Raw genomic sequence first — 18,312 nt, 5'->3', positions numbered from 1 at the left:
GAATGTAGTCTTCCATGAGACCAGCAGAATAACACAATGGCTCTGGAGTCAGAAAGACTTGGGTTTGAATTTCAGCCTAACCACTCACTAGTTATATATTCTTGGATCACTTCCTTAACATTTGCAAGCCTCAGTTTCCTCACCTGTAAGATGGGCTAGCATTATCTCAAGGGTTAAATGAATTCATTAAGGAACAATCTGAGCACAGGGTCAGAGTAACTGATAGCTATCACTGTTGTTATTTTTATTATCAATGATGCTAAGAACCCAGAAGAATCCAGCCATGGTTCCTATGTCCCTGCTCTTGAAGCACCGAGCTTGCCAGCTGTTGGAGAGGCTCTAACTCTTCTCACTGTGTTTGACCTGAAGTTTGGGCACTGACATTTCCAATTCCCAAGCTTCTCTAAAAGCAAATAGTCATGAACAAGGCTTTCAGAGAAGGGAATAAAGCGGATTCTGTGGATAAGTCCATCCAGAAAAACTGATGGCTCCTTTTGACGCACATTCTCCCCTGTAATCTGTTCTCATGCTTCAGAACCTGGGAGTTGGGTTGCCATTGTTATTTTGTGGCTCAAATATTTCTTCACCAGTTGATGGCATCATTACAGATACAATGGGAGGGGAAAAAAACAAACAGAAAAAGAATCTAAGTTGCCTGTCCCCACAGAGAGTTAATTTCTCATCCCTAGGACTGCTTTCCTGTTCGGGGGAATCTTTCATTTAGGTGGCTTTCCCGGTGATGGCCCTGGCTGCCTAGCAACCACCATCTCCAAACCTTCCCTAAAGGACGGTGGGAGTTGTTCATATCAGTGTCATCAAATTTTTTTTAAAAAAAGGGTATTGAATTTTATGAAAAATTAAACCTCATGAAGATGTAGCTTCCCCATGTGCATTGCTCCCAAACAGTTGTTGACAACTGTGTGACACCGAAATTGAATTTGGAACTGCAAACATAAATGCAAGCATCTTTTAAAAATCATATATATTTATATATAACCAGACCCAGTGTGTGTGAGTACTCTCAGGTAATTTAACCACAACTGCCTTTCTTCCTTTCCCCATGAAATAAGCATTATTATTCCTGTGTTTGACGTAAAAGTAAATATGTAATGGATTTGCCTGTGTTCCTGAATGCTAATATTCTACATTGTTCTACAGAAAGAGCAGAAATCAAGTCCATCTCATTTACATATATGGAAATGGATGGTATGAATTAAAATGAATCAGAACATGATGATTCATCAGAAAGTCGATAAATTAAAAGGTCACTCATTTCTCCAGAAGATTTTGAGGTTGCTTTGCAGTTCTTCTGGGCTTAATCTTCTCTATTAAATGATCTCTGTGTCTACACAATTATTAAGTAAATAGCACTCAGGGTAATGAACTCTTGATATTAATTCTCTTATGAATTTTTGCCCTGGATTTTTCTGGTCATTTGATTCTCACCTAGATGAGAGACCCTGACTTCCACTGCTGTCTTTCTCGAGAAGTTTATCTTAGGGATACAATGTGGAGAATAGAGAGGCATGATGTAAAGTGACTAAAGACTCAGCTCTCAAACTGGGGACAAGCCGCTTGAATTTTCTAAGCCTGTGTTTCTATCTGTGAGATAGGGATAATATCAGTACCTATGACATAGAGTTATTGTGAGAATTAAAAGACAATGTGTTTGAAGCACTTAACAGAACAACTGGAAGGTAGTATAAATGAAAATCAAAGAGAGGTTAAGAAAACAGCTTGATAAAATATTGCCTGTGCCTACACATACAAATTCAGATGAACAGACGTCTGAGTATTTCATATTTTTTTCCTTCTTTAGCTCCACGACCTCCCTCCACATAAAAGCCCATCCTTTCCATCAACAAGCAAACAAACAAAATTATCCCTGAGTTCTCATTAAACAGTCAGCATGTTTCTCTAAATGTAAACTCCTTTTTATTTAATTTTAGCATTGGGGGAAGGGTTGTGAGAAATGTTCAGATAACATACTGAACATAAGAGAATAGGAAAATTCATTTTTCTATTCTTGAAAAAGAATAGAAATTTTTCAAGAATAGAAACTTGAAAGAATTGAAACTTGAAATTGGTTGAACGGAATATAACTTCATCATCATCATCATCATCAGTTATGAACATTTACTGAGCGTCTATCATGTATGGGGGAGGGGGGTCAGGGGAGTGGGAATGGGCTCAGAGCACAAAGAGATTTCAGGCCTGGTTTTTAGAGATGCGTGGAATCAGGCCAGGGAAGTAGTTGATGTATCTGCAATATTTTGGTTTCTCTTTACTGTCCAATAAACAGTACTTCATTTCCCCGGAGGGCTCTGGCTTTACAATTGACAGCATCGGAACAATTTCCACAGCAGCAGTTTTTGATTTTGAAAGTGAATCTAGAAGGTAAATACTACTACTGGGTTTTCATTTGAAATGCCAGTTCTTTGGTTCGTATTTCCCTTTTCATGAATATTTTCCCTCATCTGGCCTTGATGTGCTCCCCAAATTAAGATGCTTTTGGTGGTTTTTTTTTTTTTAATGAAATCATTACTTAACAGATAGTTGCATGGTGGCTGGTTGATGCTAGACTTGGCTGTTGGGGCTCCTCTCTGCATCATCCTGTTTTCAGAGTGAAGCCACGATTATTTTGGGGGTGGCATTTGCATCCTGCTGTGGAAGTAGGTGAGTACTCCTCTCTGGATACCTGTGACACCAAATTCATTCACAGTGTAATACAGTATCTTTAAAAAGTTAATGCACACACATGCCATCTCCTAAGTGGGTAGCCACTGGTTCAAGTTATTATTTTTTTTTGTAGTGATTTTTATGAACACCCTTTTCAGTCCTATGTTCTGCATCAATGTGCTTCATAGGAAAAGGAAATGGACCTTTAAACCTTTCCAATCAAATTGCTCCTGAATCTGATAAGATATTCTTTTCTATTATGAAAGCTGAGGATGGGATATATCCTAAGTGTTAGCATCTTTAGAAGAGAAGTCCAGTGGAGGCTGGGCACGGTGGCTCACGCCTATAATCTCAGCACTTTGGGAGGCCGTGGCAGGTGGATCATGAGGTCGGGAGATCAAGACCATCCTGGCTAACACAGTGAAACCCTGTCTCTACTAAAAATACAAAAAAATGGCCGGGCATGGTGGCGGGCGCATGTAGTCCCAGCTACTCGGGAGGCTGAGGCAGGAGAATGGCATGAACCCAGGCGGCAGAGCTTGCAGTGAGCCGAGATCACGCCACTGCACTCCAGCCTGGGCGACAGAGCAAGACTCTGTCTCGAAAAAAAAAAAAAAAAAAGGAAGAAGAAGAGAAGTCCAGTGGAGACTAGGGGCCCACACATCATATGAGTTACCTCTCAGTGAAAGAGATTAGGAGTTCAAAACTAGACGAGATCTGCAGCATTAAAGAATTCAAGCTACCTGGGGTCTAGCTGAATGCTGGAGGGTTGATGACAGCAAGGAAGGAAGAAAGCAATTCGCCTTTCTAACACTTTCACTTTTTTTTTGAGATGGAGTCTCACTCTGTCGCCCAGGCTGGAGTGCAGTGGTGCGTATTTGGCTCAATCCAACTTCTACTTCCTGGATTCAAGTGATTCACCTGCCTCAGCCTCCTGAGTAGCTGGGAGATTACAGGTATGTGTCACCACACCTGGTTAATTTTCGTATTTTTAGTAGAGATGGGGTTTCACCGTGTTGGCCAGGCTGGTCTCAAATTCCTGACCTCAGGTAATCCACCTGCCTCGGCCTCCCAAAATGCTGGGATTACAGGTGTGAGCCACCATGCCTGGCCAAAAAAATGGGATATGCTGTCTTCTGCCAACTTCTTAAAGTCAGCTGTATGCATTATCTTTATATAATTTTTTAGTAGAAATTGCCAAAATCTTTATCCATTTTCCTTTAATCCCACTGCTGTGCCCCATGACAAACAATTATTTGCATTATCTTATTTCATAAATCACTCTGGGAATAATGGATTATAGCCATCACAGTTTTGTTTTTCTTTTCTTTTAGGCCTGGTGTATCTCATGGAAGAGTGATTATGCACAAGCAAGGTATTTATAAATCCCCAGATTTGTTAATAATGGGAGTAAAAGTTGTTAATGACTGTTTAACAAACTAACTTTTTCTTGATAAGTGAAAACTAAATCTTTCCTTTTTCTCAGTATGATTTAAATCAAAGGAGCTAACATGGGACAAGTTAACCTTTGTTTGCAGAATTTGAATAAATAAGTATTTGGCTAAAGCTTTGCAATGGGACCTCATTGAAGTTTTATAGAGAGTTACTATTCCTTAATTTCCTTCTTAGCTGCAGAGCTTCTAGGGTCACTGAGCAGACCTTTAAGTGAGAGTCAAGGAAATTTGGAAGGGCCTCATTGACTTTTATCAATTCTCTCCATTCTCTCCTTTCAAAAAAAGTTATAGGGGCCATGAAATCACTTGTTCAAATCCTGATGAAAGTGTTAGAAAGGCTCATTGCTTTCTTCCTTCCTTGCTGCCATCAACCCTCCAGCATTCAGCTAGACCCCAGGTAGCTTGAATTCTTTAGTGCTGCAGATCTCATCCACACCTTATTCCTTCTATTCTTGTAGTAAAGGCTTACCAGAATTATTTACTTAATTAATTAATTTATTTATTTAATTTTTTTTTTTGAGATGGAGTCTCGCTGTGTTGCCCAGGCTGGAGTGTAGTGGCACAGTCTCGGCCTACTGCAAGCTCAACCTCCTGGGTTCATGCCATTGTCCTGCCTCAGCCTCCCAAGTAGCTGGGACTACATGTGCCCACCACCACACCTGGCTAATTTGTGTGTGTGTGTGTGTGTGTGTGTAATTTTTAGTAGAGACGGGATTTCACTGTATTTGCCAGGATGGTCTCAATCTCCTCACCTTGTGATCTGCTTGCCTCAGCCTCCCAAAGTGCTGGGATTACAGGCATGAAGCCCAGAATTATTTTTTAAATGTCTTTATTCTTAACAGTGATTGACTTGTGGTTTTTGTCAAGAGTATCTCATAGATAATCTTCTTGCAGGAAAAATTATGAAAGAAGAGGGATATTGAAAACTGGTTTAGTTTTTATTACAAGTGGAAGAAAAACAGTCAGTTTGGTCTTAATAGTACATTTCAAGTATATTTTTTATTTTTCTGAAGGGATAACCAACTCTCTCAGTTTGGCTGGAACAGAGGAGTTTTCTGGGATGGGAGATTTACAGTGCTAAGTCTCTGGACCTGGACAGTCCTGGGCAAATTGGGAGAGTTGACCACCCAACATCATACTTTATGGATATGAACATTCATCTTTCAATTAGGATACATTCAGTTTCATCATTTCGAGCACTCTTATGCCTCAAACCCCTACACATCTCTGTTAAAATAAAATCCCATTAGTCATCTAACTGTCCTAATATCCCCTCATAGTCATTAAATTGTTTTGAAGTGTTCTTAACACCTTCTCCTTTGCATGTGTCTGTTTTCAAAATTGAAACATCAGTGTTTGGAAGGTAAGAACCCATAGCCATAAGTTCTGTTTGCTATAACATGCTAAGGATTTCCCTTTGCCTTTTTATTGTGTATGGAGATTAGCAGACTTTTCTAAGTTCCTGCCTGTCCTTTCAACTGACTCGACTGATTTAGTCCTTAACAAAATGTTAGCCATTTCTAACTGTTAAAATAACTGGCTTGATTGACATTTTAACTAGATGAATCGATTGTTTTAACTGATTGTTGTAACTAAACAGATTCTACTTCTGTGAAAGCCTGTTAGTTTCTGTACAATCTCAACTGTCTTTCTTGTGGCTTCATTTTCAGTTTTTCAATGGTTATTAAAGTGTTGACTCTGGAGGACTGTTTACAGCTGGAAATCTAAAGATTTTTCTCATCAATGTACACAATAAGGACCCCATTCTTATCTACAGGTAAGATCATAAAACATAATATTTTAGTTTGACCTTGAAAATTGAATTTGAAAATGTTTTGCAAATTCATTATTAAATTTTTATGTTTGCTTTGTTTTTTTTTTTTTTGAGAAGGAAAATAAACAAGTAAGATGTAAACAACCACTTTAAGGGGTAAGATTTTTTAAGAAAGGTTTTCTTAAAAACTGAAAGCAAAATAATTTTAGAGTATAAAGTGTATTGAAATTGCAACAGAATAAAGTGTTAGTGCAATATGTTCTTAGTGTCTGACTTATGTTGGATTATCTCTCTCTATCCTCAAGGGAGATTCTGGCTAATATTATCATCAAGGAGTTTATAAAACCATATTGAGGGTCAACAGTGATTCAGTATAAGAACCAGTAAGAAGCTGGTTCTTACAGAAGGATAAGAGCACAGTGATTAAGCATACAGGCTCTAGAGCCAGATAGGCTCGGGGTCAAATCCTCTCTCAGCCACCTTGATATTTACTTCTGAAAGTTACCTAATGTCTTACAATTTCCATTTCCATGTCTGTAAAATGGGGACAAAAAATGGTCCCTACTTCCTAGGGTTGCTGTGAGGAATAAATGCAACAACACTTAAAAAATGCTTAGGAGTTTGTCTAAACTGTAGGTAAGTGATCAATAAATGGGTTGCTTGTTAAGTTCATGGTCACAATTTCCACTCTTATCATTGCAATCTCCAACCTCCTACTCTTCTGCCACCATAAGGTGTAGAAAAGAATACACAGCAAGCAAATGCCTCTCTCACAATCTTTCCTTTTTAAACAAGTTTATTAAATATTGAAAATGATGTCTCAAGTGTGACTTCCATAAATTCAACTCGGCACACACACTGCCCAAGGTAATTTATAGATTCAATGCCATCCCCATCAAGCTACCAACAACTTTCTTCACAGAATTGGAAAAAAACTACTTTAAAGTTCATATGGAACCAAAAAAGAGCCCACATTGCCAAGATAATCCTAAGCAAAAAGAACAAAGCTGGAGGCATCACGTTACCTGACTTCAAACTATACTACAAGGCTACAGTAACCAAAACAGCATGGTACTGGTACCAAAACAGAGATATAGTCCAATGGAACAGAACAGAGCCCTCAGACATAATGCCGCTTGTCTACCACTATCTGATCTTTGACAAACCTGAGAAAAACAAGCAATGGGGAAAGGATTCCCTATTTAATAAATGGTGCTGGGAAAACTGGCTAGCCATATGTAGAAAGCTGAAACTGGATCCCTTCCTTACACCTTATACAAAAATTAATTCAAGATGGATTAAAGACTTAAATGTTAGACCTAAAACCATAAAAACCCTAGAAGAAAACCTAGGCATTACCATTCAGGACATAGGCATGGGCAAGGACTTCATGTCTACAACACCAAAAGCAATGGCAACCGAAGCCAAAATTGACAAATGGGATCTAATGAAACTAAAGAGCTTCTGCACAGCAAAAGAAACTACCATCAGAGTGAACAGGCAACCTACAGAATGGGAGAAAATTTTTGCAATCTACTCATCTGACAAAGGGCTAATATCCAGAATCTACAATGAACTCAAACAAATTTACAAGAAAAATACAAACAACTTCATCAACAAGTGGGCGAAGGACATGAACAGACATTTCTCGAAAGAAGACATTGATGCAGCCAAAAGACACATGAAAAAATGCTCATCATCACTGGCCATCAGAGAAATGCAAATCAAAACCACAATGAGATACCATCTCACACCAGTTAGAATGGTGATCATTAAAAAGTCAGGAAACAGCAGGTGCTGGAGAGGATGTGGAGAAACAGGAACACTTTTACACTGTTGGTGGGACTGTCTGTAAACTAGTTCAACCATTGTGGAAGTCAGTGTGGCGATTCCTCAGGGATCTAGAACTAGAAATACCATTTGACCCAGCCATCCCATTACTGGGTATATACCCAAAGGATTATAAGACATGCTGCTGTAAGGACACATGCACACGTATATTTATTGCGGCACCATTCACAATAGCAAAGACTTGGAACCAACCCAAATGTCCAACAATGATAGACTGGATTAAGAAAATGTGGCACATATACCATGGAATACTATGCAGCCGTAAAAAATGATGAATTCATGTCCTTTGTAGGGACATGGATGAAGCTGGAAACCATCATTCTCAGCAAACTATCTCAAGGACAAAAAACCAAACAGCGCATGTTCTCACTCATAGGTGGGAATTGAACAATGAGAACACATGGACACAAGAAGGAGAACATCACACACCGGGGCATTTTGTGGGGTGGGGGGAGGGTGGAGGGATAGCATTAGGAGATACACCTAATGTTAAATGACGAGTTAATGGGTGCATCACACCAACATGGCACATGTATACATATGTAACTAAGCTGCACATTGTGCACATGTACCCTAAAACTTAAAGTATAATTAAAAAACAAACAAAGAAAGAAAAAACTCGGCACAATAAAGTTGACATCACACTGGATGAAGAAATTCCAATTGGGAAAATGATTGGAGTATGCCAGGCAACAGATGAAGATAACCTGGGGGATTTAACCTTTCAACTAGATCCACGGAATGATTACTTTGCAGTTGACAAAGGTAGGTTGAGAAAAGTTCTTGGCAAATTATATATCCTACCGTATGCTATTGCTGTCTTCTGTTGATCTTTATATGTCCTCCACAGACTGAGTTTCTTGGGGTTACATATCAGTCTTCTTCGTTTTCAGAACCTCAACATGAAGCACATAGTAGATGCTTCATAAACATCTGTTGAATAACTCTCTGTGAGACCCAAGTCTTTGTTCACTTATGAGCTAATAATATGTGGCTCTTCATCCGCTACAAAGCAGCAGTCCTAGCCCTTCACTGAACATACCCTTCTAGCACATCTTCTCAGATCTAACTAACTCTACTCTCTACTTCAGGTTGAAGTTTTTTGAGAGAGAGAGAATCCGATTGGACTTTCTAGAGTCACTCATTCATTCCTCATCCAATCCGCTGTGGCTGAGGCCCGGGGAGGGTCAGATTGTGTGGTATTTAAGGCTTCCTCTGGGGCTGAGTAAAGAAGAAAGGTGGTCATCTTAGCACATAGGCTGGTTTAAGCCATTGTAGCAGATGCTGTCAATATCCTACTCATACCTCCTCAGGCCTTAACAATTCAGTGCAGCAAGCCCAATTTCCACCTGCTAGTATATGCATTTCTTTGCTTGAGGTATTATTTGGATCTGACATCTGCTCTGCCCTGCCCCACCCCCCAAGAAGTGTTGGAGAAATACTACCTGCTAGGAGTTCTCAGTCAATGAATGAAAGGAATTGGTGCACTCTAGTTCTTTGCCTCTGGTGGGGGACAATTTTGAATGTGCATTCTACACTGGCTTCCAGGGTTCCCAGGATTATTAAATTCTAGGTTCCCACAGTAATGACTTGTTTGATGATGTACTTTTTATTGGGATTTTTTCTTCCTTGTCTCACTTTTCTTATGCCACATAGCTCTGATCACCTCCCAAATAAACTACTTTCACTCAAATCCCCCTCTCAGATTCTGTCTCTAGAGGAGCCCCCAATCATGACAGCCACCATTGTGCCTTACCTGAGTTAATGCTCATTTCTCTTAACTGGGCTTCTTCTTTCACCCTTACTGCCTCCTAGAATCTCCACAGAGCAGCTAGAATAATTTTTTTTTAAGTTAAATTGGATCATATTCCTCCCCTGTGTAAAATCCTCCTGGGATTTTCCTTTGCATTTGGAATGCAATCCAAACTTCTTACCTCACTCCCAAGATATTTTCTCTGGCCCTTGTATCCTTCTCCAACCTCATCCTGTTCCTTGGCCCCCTTGGTCCATTATGCTGAAACCAAACAGCTAGGCTGCCTGCCTTGGGATGTTTGCTCTTGTGTTTTTCAGGATCTGACCATTAGACCTTATTTTTAAAAATCACTTTACAGTTTTCATTTTCTTAATAATATGTCTATTGGAATTTTGTGTTTTGATTTTCTACACTTGCTTAGTGTTTGTGTCTCAGCCCAGATTATAAATTTGATAAATGTAGAGATTTCACTTCATTGTAGCATATACAGAATTTAGCACAGTTCCTGGCACATAATTGGCACTCAATAAATGTTTGTTGAGTGAATATGTGGATGGATGTGTGGAAAGAAGCACAGTGAGTTATGGTTCATGTTTTCATTTATGATACTCTCTATCGGGAACGATCTCCCCATTCACCACCATTTTCTTATCCTACATATGTCAAGTCCCCAAATAAGGGCCTCCTCTTCTAAAAAGTCTTCTCGGTTCCCTAAGCCAAAAATAATTTTCTTTTTGTTACCAGCTAACATAATATGATTAATTAGTGTATTTTGGTGATAAACAATTAAAATTGTGCCTATATTTGGAATCACTTTCTTTTTCTGTTATTTTATTTATTTATTCATTCATTTATTTAATGAGACAGTTTCTTGCTCTGTGGCTCAGGCTGGAGTGCAGTTGTGTGATGACAGCTCACTGCAGCCTTGAACTGGGCACAAGCGATCCTCCCACCTACACGTGGCTGACTTGTAATTTTTATTTTTGAAGAGATCAGTCTCACTATGCTGCCCAAGCTTGTCTCAAGCTCCTGGCATCAAGTGATCTCCCCACCTGGGCCTTCCAAAGTGCTAGGATTACAGGTGTGAGCCACCACACCTGGCTTGAACCTATGTCTTAATTCTAATGAATAGGGCATAATTTTCCCCTTATCTTTTCCATTGCTATGTATGTAATAAAGTAATTTTGAAAATGACAGCATGGATCAGTTTGTAGAAGATGTGCTATTTTGTTACAGAGCGTGGAACTGTGTTTACTGCTACACGTCTTGACGTGGAGAGAGCTGGATTTGCAAGTGTCCAGTCCTTCTCCATTAAGGCTTGTGACTGTGACTGGCAGTGTGCAGCAATTCTAGTAACTGCCTATACCCATGGCATTAATGACAATTCACCTTTCTGTGATCAATACCTCATTAGGTGTGCTGAGATAGGTGGGCATGGGCAAGAATTTGGAGTGGGTAGAGAGAAGAGACATTGCCATATTTATTGGCCCAACTGGACATGTGGTTAATCATCAAATTGACTCTTGTTCATCCCCAGGTAATGGTCCTCAGAAATAACCTCTTGGGCCTATCTGTGTTAGTCCATTTTGTGTTGCTGTAAGAGAATACCTGAGACTGGGTAATGTATAAAGAAAAGAGGTTTAATAAGATCATGGTTCTGCAGTCTGTTCAAAAAGCATGGTGACAGCATCTGCTTGGCTTTGAGTGAGGCCTAGGAAGCCTTTATTCATGGCTGAAGGCAAAGGGAGAGCGAATACATCACATAGCAAGAGAGGGAACAAGAGAGAGGTGAAGGTGTCACACTCTTTTAAACAACTAGCTCTCCTATGAACTACCAGAGTGAGAACTGACTCTGGACGGGTGGCACCAATCCCACAAATCGTGGGGGATCCGCTCTTATGACCAAAACACCTCCCACCAGGCCCCATCCCCCAACATTAGGAATAATATTTCAAAATGACATTTGGAGGGGCCAAATATCTAAACTATATCACGATTCATTATTGCAAGTTGGATTTCCAGGATCTGACAGTAAGTGGTAAAAGCTTGAATTTTGGAACCATAGACCTAGCTTGGAATCCTGGTTCTATCACTTTTCAGCTGTGTGATCTTTGGTAACTTACTTAAGCCTTTGGTTTTCAGTTTTTTCTTTATAAAATTGGATAATAATAGTACTTACCTGCAGGATTGTTGTGAAGAAAAAATGGGATAATTTATGTGAGATTCTGAACATAGTGCTCACATATCACATGACTTTTATAAATGCAATTTATTACAGTTAAATAACCCATAATCTGAAACCTTTGACATTGAATATGTTTCAGGATGAAGATATTTTTATCTGACTTTAGAAATGTAATAGGATGTGTATATCATATATTATGCAACTTCCCCAGCAGGAGTAATATCCATATACCCCATATTCAAATTCATAGTGAATACTCACACTAAATGGGACAAATAAAGGTCTGACAGTTCAGGTAAGGTTTTGAAGTCGAAAATTTCAGGTAGGGTCAGGCTAAATTTTGATGCCAAGTAAGTTATGAAAAAATTCTTAGTTTCAGAGCTTTGGATTTTGGAGTTTGGATAAGGGATGGCGGGTTTGTATTATCGTTGGTAGGAATATTTTTATTATCAGAAACTCAGTCTCCAAACCTACATCTGTGTCACTCTTCTTCCTCCTTAACTCCCCTCAGTTTCTTATTTACACAGAGGACAGCTGTCCCATGTTTCCTAGGTTTTATTCCTGATTGCCTAATCAAAAACAAAATCTAGTCTTGCTAACTACCACCCATGTGGTCTTGTTTGGGTCCCAATTACTCCATCTTCCAAATGGAGGTGATTATTGCACCTACTTCATAGCATTGTCATAAGGATCAAATATAACCAATACTTAGAATTTGTTTAGTTGGGCTTGGCATACACTCAGTAAATGTTATCCTTTCTGCTTCTCATTTTCTTTCTTCTTCTACTTTTTCTCCTTCTTCTTCCCCCAGGGGAATCATATTTAATTAACCAAACACCTACCATATGCTGCACCCAGTGTTATAGCCCCTAATGGTGTCAGTATGAGTATTTGTTATGGTCATTTGCTGTAAGAAGATTGTATCTTGTCAGAGTCATAAGATGAATACATGTAAAACAACAGATGATAAAAATATGCAATGACTTCAAGTTCTAGGTGCTGTGCGTTAATTGTTAAGGGGAAGAACACATGAGACTGGAATAATCAGAGGAGCTTCTTGAGGAATGGGAGCTGTTAGCCTTTGAAGGATGAGTAGGTTTTAGAGGCTGAAGGCTTAAGAGTGAGCATTTGGGGCAGAGAGATCCTGATGAAGAAATGGGTAAACATATTGAGATGAAAATAAATCCACTTTGACTATAGAATGGTAAGGATTATCTCTCTTGACCACACCACCCAGATGTTCCAGGTTGGAACAATCCCAGAGAATTATCTGATTCCCATTTAAGACTTCTCCACTAAGGTGATGTCCTTGATCAACTGCCCATCCCAAACAAGTGCCCATCTGGGTTCAGAAAATACATACTCCCAGAAAATGACAACAATCCTACCAAATTCATAGAACCTTTTGGGAAATGGCTTCTTAGATGGTACGCCAAAGTTGAGCTGTCTGCTCCAGGATACACAGGGCATCTACATACATGCATTACCCAAACTAGTGTATATTTATGGAAAATGCATTAAATTTAAAAATAATATCCATCTAAAGGGATTTTTCTTCTTAAAAAATTAAACAGGCACACACTCAAGGAGGAAATTGTGAAAGATACAGTAGTTGCAAAACTCTTGTGTCGTGACCTTGATGAGCCTCCTGATGCAATCCATTATGCTCCTAGCTCAGGCCCAGTTGGTTCTGGACAACTCTTTGAGCAAGTGCCAAATGCTGAAAATGTCATCCAGGCGAGAAACAGTTGCTGTAACTCCAGAGAGACGGAGTCATTTTATGGCCACAGTTAAGATGCTGCTGGTAGATTCAGCAAGAGGAGCTCTAACATAGCACAGCGTAATTCTGGGCTCCTCTGCTGTCTTAAAAAATATTTTTTTAGAAATAAAGTTTTGCTCTGTTACCCAGGCTGGAGTACAGTGGAGTGATCATAGCTCACACAGCCTTGAACTACTGCACTCAAGTGATTCTCCTGCCTCAGCCTCCCCAGTAGCTAGGACTACAGTCGTGTACCACCACACCCGACTAATTTTTAAATTTTTTTGTAGAGACAGGATCTTGCTGTGTTGCCTAAGCTGGTCCTGAACTCCTGGCCTCAAGCGATCCTCCCTTGCTGGAAGGCATTTGGGCAAGTCCTTTATTATCTTGATGCCTGCCATCAGTTTCTCCTTTTTTTTTTTTTTTTTTTTGAGACAGAGTCTTGCTCTATCGCCCAAGCTGGAGTGCAGTGGTGCGATCTCGGCTCATTGCGAGCTCCACCTCCCAGGTTCACACCATTCTCCTGCCTCAGCCTCCCGGGTAGCTGGGACTACGGGCGCCTGCCACCACGCCCGGCTAATTTTTTTTTTTGTACCGTGTTAGCCAGGATGGTCTCGATCTCCTGACCTCGTGATACACCCACCTCGGCCTCCCAAAGTGTTGGGATTACAGGTGTGAGCCACCGCACCCGGCCAGTTTCTCCTTCTTATAATAAGCACAAAGTAATTTATGTCCTAGTTAGCTGGGGAAATGAATCAGAGGGTAAAAAGCACACTGATTTCCTTAGAGATAAGTCTGTGTGACTATGTGTGTGACAATGGTTCATTCTCCTGGCACTGGGAGCAGTTGATCAGCTCCTCTTTTCTATACCCTCTGGAGATTATACACTTTCCATCGGCAGATGATGGACACAGTTAAGTTTTCTTTTTGCTTCCCAAGATGGGATTCTGTCTTGGAAGAAATCCCTCCTTCTAACTTCTAATTTCCACAGATCTTTATTTCAAAGTGCTAATCCTTGTTAGATTTTATAACCCAAATATCACCAAGCACCCTCCCCACACTTAGCCAGAAGATATGGCTGAGACCATTGGTAACATTTCTCTTTCTCTGGCCCTAACCCCAGATTTTTGTGACAAACTCCATAAGCTACAAGCTGGCCTTTTGCATATATTGTGAATTTTGGAAGCTTAGGCACTGAGCCAAGAGATTTCCTGGGTTGATGTTCATTTTGAAATGCAATGCCAAACTGTCACCTTTTAAAATGAAATTTGGATGAAGATGGAGGTTTTATAAACATGATGCTAAGATTTGGGTCTTCATATGTTCACTTTATATTTTGGTAACTATCTCCATCATTACTCACCTCTAATTTATTTTTATATTTGCATAATTGTTCCACAGATATTAAATGTTACTTATTCCTAAGAGCTTCCTTTAATGCCATAACTGGCTTAGTTCTCCCTGATGAGGGCTTGCATTATAAGTTGTATATTCCCTATCAAATCACTTGTTAGACTCTGTTGTAAATGCCTACTTCATTGTAGCTCTTATTAGACTGTAAGCTTTACACATTTCTAAGTGGTTTATTTTTGTGTGTCAACACCTGCTTGGTGCATAGTGGGTACTCAATATACTTGAATGGATGGACAAATGAGTCAGTTTCTAAAATTTTTAAAATGTAGTTCTTCCTGAACACCTGGGTACTTGGTGTCATATAGATCCATTCCAATTTATGCCACCTGAGATTCATGCCCATGCTACTAAATTAGGACTGTTTTCAAGTCACTGATAGGGGACTATCTTGTTTACTGATATGTACTTAGTGCCTACAACTGTACCTCAAACATAATTAGTACTTAACAGGTATTTTTTAAGTGGTGAGGAAACATCATAATAAGAATAACTTACACTTTGTATAGTGCTTTATCGCTTACAGAGTACATTCAAAATATTTTCTCTTTTTTTCCTACACTGAAGTTTGGAAAGAAACAAAATATTTTCTCTTTTAAAATATTTTGCCCAAAATCTCCTTAAGCTGATAAGCGACTTCAGTAAAGTCTCAGAATACAAAATCAATGTACAAAAATCACAAGCATTCTTATACACCAATAACAGACAAACAGGGAGCCAAATCATGAGTGAACTCCCATTCACAATTGCTTCAAAGAGAATAAAATACCTAGGAATCCAACTTACAAGGGACATGAAGGACCTCTTCAAGGAGAACTACAAACCACTGCTCAATGAAATAAAAGAGGATACAAACAAATGAAACAACATTCCATGCTCATGGGCAGGAAGAATCAATATCGTGAAAATGGCCGTACTGCCCAAGGTAATTTATAGATTCAATGCCATCCCCATCAAGCTACCATTGACTTTCTTCGCAGAATTGGAAAAAACTACTTTAAAATTCATATGGAACCAAAAAAGAGCCCACATCCCCAAGTCAAAAGAACAAAGCTGGAGGCATCACGCTACCTGACTTCAAACTATACTACAAGGCTACAGTAACCAAAACAGCATGGTACTGGTACCAAAACAGAGATATAGATCAATGGAACAGAACAGAGCCCTCAGAAATAACGCCACATATCTACAACTATCTGATCTTTGACAAACCTGAGAAAAACAAGCAATGGGGAAAGGATTCCCTATTTAATAAATGGTGCTGGGAAAACTGGCTAGCCATATGTAGAAAGCTGAAACTGGATCCCTTCCTTACACCTTATAAAAAAATTAATTCAAGATGGATTAAAGACTTAAATGTTAGACCTAAACCATAAAAACCCTAGAAGAAAACCTAGGCATTACCATTCAGGACATAGGCATGGGCAAGGACTTCATGTCTAAAACACCAAAAGCAATGGCAACAAAAGCCAAAATTGACAAGTGGGATCTAATGAAACTAAAGAGCTTCTGCACAGCAAAAGAAACTACCATCAGAGTGATCAGGCAACCTACAAAATGGGAGAAAATTTTTGCAATCTACTCATCTGACAAAGGGCTAACATCCAGAATCTACAATGAACTCAAACAAATTTACAAGAAAAAAACAAACAACCCCATCAAAAAGTGGGCAAAGGATATGAACAGACATTTCTCAAAAGAAGACATTTATGCAGCCGAAAGACACATGAAAAAATGCTCATCATCACTGGCCATCAGAGAAATGCAAATCAAAACCACAATGAGATACCATCTCACACCAGTTAGAATAGCAATCATTAAAAAGTCAGGAAACAACAGGTGCTGGAGAGGATGTGGAGAAATAGGAACACTTTTACACTGTTGGTGGGACTGTAAACTAGTTCAACCATTGTGGAAGTCAGTGTGGCGATTCCTCAGGGATCTAGAACTAGAAATACCATTTGACCCAGCCATCCCATTACTGGGTATATACCCAAAGGACTATAAATCATGCTGCTATAAAGACACATGCACACATATGTTTATTGCGGCACTATTCACAATAGCAAAGACTTGGAACCAACCCAGATGTCCAACAATGATAGACTGGATTAAGAAAATGTGGCACATATACACCATGGAATACTATACAGCCATAAAAAATGATGAGTTCATGTCCTTTGTAGGGACATGGATGAAATTGGAAATCATCATTCTCAGTAAACTATTGCAAGGACAAAAAACCAAACACCGCATCTTCTCACTCATAGATGGGAATTGAACAATGAGAACACATGGACATAGGAAGGGGAACATCACACTCTGGGGACTGTTGTGGGGTTGGGGGAGGGGGGAGGGATAGCATTAGAAGATATACCTAATGCTAAATGACGAGTTAATGGGTGCAGCACACCAGCATGGCACATGTATATATATGTAACTAACCTGCACATTGTGCACATGTACCCTAGAACTTAAAGTATAATAATTAAAAAAAAAATTTGCCTAAGGTCACACCATTTACATGCAGTAAAGACAAGGTACAGCCCGTATTTTATTCTACTTTGCCACAATGCTTTGTCCAACAGTAATCTACACTGGAAGGAAATCTAAGATGTGCCTTTGTTTCACCAAACTGCCTGCTTTTGTGTGTCAGTCTGTGTCAGTCTTGGGCATATTCTGAGACCATCCCTGTGAAATGAAAATGGAGATATGCTTGCCTTTTGCAGAATGATGTATTACTTGAAACACATACATTTAGCTGGGTGTGCAGTGGCACATGTCTGTAATCCCAGCTTCTTGGGAGACTGAGGTGGGAGGATTGTTTAGCCCAAGAGTTTGCGAGTAGCCTGAGCAACATAGTGAGACCCCCATCTCCAAAAAAAGAAACAAAACAAAAACAAAAACAGAAAACATGTACATTTAAAAAATTTGGTCATTTTTGCTCAAAGAAATCTCATTTTATAAGGTTGCTAAAGAGTTGGACTATGAAGACCCAGAGATAATTGCAGCTGGACATACCTACGAAATAATGATTTTAGTATTTGATGACCTACTTCCTTCCCATACAGGTAATCTGGATAAAATTTTCAAAGAGCAGTAAGTGTCTATACTTCAGACTCTTCAATTTAGATTTTAAAATGTAAAGATCCATCATGTTTGAGGCAGTTTTTTGAAGTTGGGCAAAGGAGGAAGAGGAGAATTAAGTAGACTCATGTTGGAAGTTTTCATTAGATCTGGGAAGTCTCTTTTGCCTCTTAACAATGCCTTAATGAATACACAATTCTTAAATACCACTCCAGCTAGAGATCCTTGGAGGTAGAAGGGGCAAGGGATGTGTAGACCTAACTCTTATGCTTTATACTTGAATACCTTTATGCTAGTAATGCCAGACACTTCTTACTTGAAAAGAACCATATGTTGGGCAACATGTAGTCTGAACATATA

General features: G+C 39.4%; 1 long non-coding RNA gene across 3 annotated transcripts in view; it reads left to right on the top strand.

Annotated features, from left to right (window-relative positions):
* Positions 1 to 18,312, top strand: part of LOC134809567 (uncharacterized) — an 80,563-nt gene that overhangs the window by 40,629 nt on the left and 21,622 nt on the right. For 2 of the 3 annotated variants that reach the window (XR_010155630.1, XR_010155628.1), the window contains 4 exons: positions 2,303 to 2,397; positions 3,512 to 3,635; positions 4,014 to 4,054; positions 5,804 to 5,910. This is a non-coding gene — a long non-coding RNA (uncharacterized LOC134809567). Of the gene's footprint in view, positions 1 to 2,302; positions 2,398 to 2,552; positions 2,677 to 3,511; positions 3,636 to 4,013; positions 4,055 to 5,803; positions 5,911 to 18,312 lie in introns of all 3 variants that reach the window. The other variant, XR_010155629.1, reaches the window with a different exon arrangement.

Source organism: Pan troglodytes, chromosome 2, assembly GCF_028858775.2.
Source record: "Pan troglodytes isolate AG18354 chromosome 2, NHGRI_mPanTro3-v2.0_pri, whole genome shotgun sequence".
Classification (NCBI taxonomy): Eukaryota; Metazoa; Chordata; class Mammalia; order Primates; family Hominidae; genus Pan; species Pan troglodytes.
This window is presented reverse-complemented; position numbering and strand designations above follow the sequence as displayed.